The sequence below is a fragment of the Phalaenopsis equestris genome, unplaced genomic scaffold (assembly GCF_001263595.1).
Source record: "Phalaenopsis equestris unplaced genomic scaffold, ASM126359v1 Scaffold000403, whole genome shotgun sequence".
Classification (NCBI taxonomy): Eukaryota; Viridiplantae; Streptophyta; class Magnoliopsida; order Asparagales; family Orchidaceae; genus Phalaenopsis; species Phalaenopsis equestris.
In genome coordinates, this window is record NW_018164845.1 from 231,683 (window position 1) to 232,627 (window position 945).

Consider the following 945-nt stretch of genomic DNA (forward strand, 5'->3'; position numbering starts at 1 on the left):
TGAAACTTTATTAAAGATTAGTGAGTGATTCTATGATAAACAATTTTTTTCCTAATTATGGGAAAAGTAATGCCTTAAAAAATTGAGACATTACTTGCTTTTATTGTAAGAAGAAATTATAACCAAAAAAGAATTCCTTACTTTGAAAATAGGAGAGCACGAAACAAACGATGATTACAAAATAGATAGATCTATTGAAAAAAATATTATGGTGTTTTTTTTTTCTCTTTTTTGGTAACTCAACACAATAGGAATAAAGCACAATAAATTATGGAATTAGTTTATTTTTATCAAATATATTATAATTTACATATAGTGTTTATCATTTAAACCAAATTTTTCTATTATGTTTAGATGAAAAATAGAGTTAACTAACATATTAGATGATGTCAATGAGTAAAGTTAAAGATACATGATGGCAATTATATTGCTGAATAGAATTTGTTGTCTTCCAAATTTGAAGAAGAAATTAAAATCTTTGTGATATTAATATCATAGGTTGTAAATTTTCTGATGATACTAGCACCCTTAAGATTTATAAGGGTGTATTGGTTAATTTGAAGATGGATAGAGTTAATGAACTCTATGTTCTAAAACTCAATGTCATGAGATGTTATGTTATATTTGATAATTTTGATGATAACTAATGAAAGGAAAGGAGTAATGTATGGATATCAAAGCTTCTCTAGATTAACTGAAATCTAGTGAATCGAAGCAATCTACCTAAGCATCTTAAAAGAGGAATTTACATACATATCACATAAATATTATATATTGACATATATAATACCTAAAGATTAATATTACATGCATGCATAATATTTAAATATTTAATACCATATCAAAATTACCATTATTACTAGCTTTTTAAGGTAAATTACACCTTTTCATCAATAGATTTAAATGTAATTATGACATTAAAGTGATATATATATATATTATCCA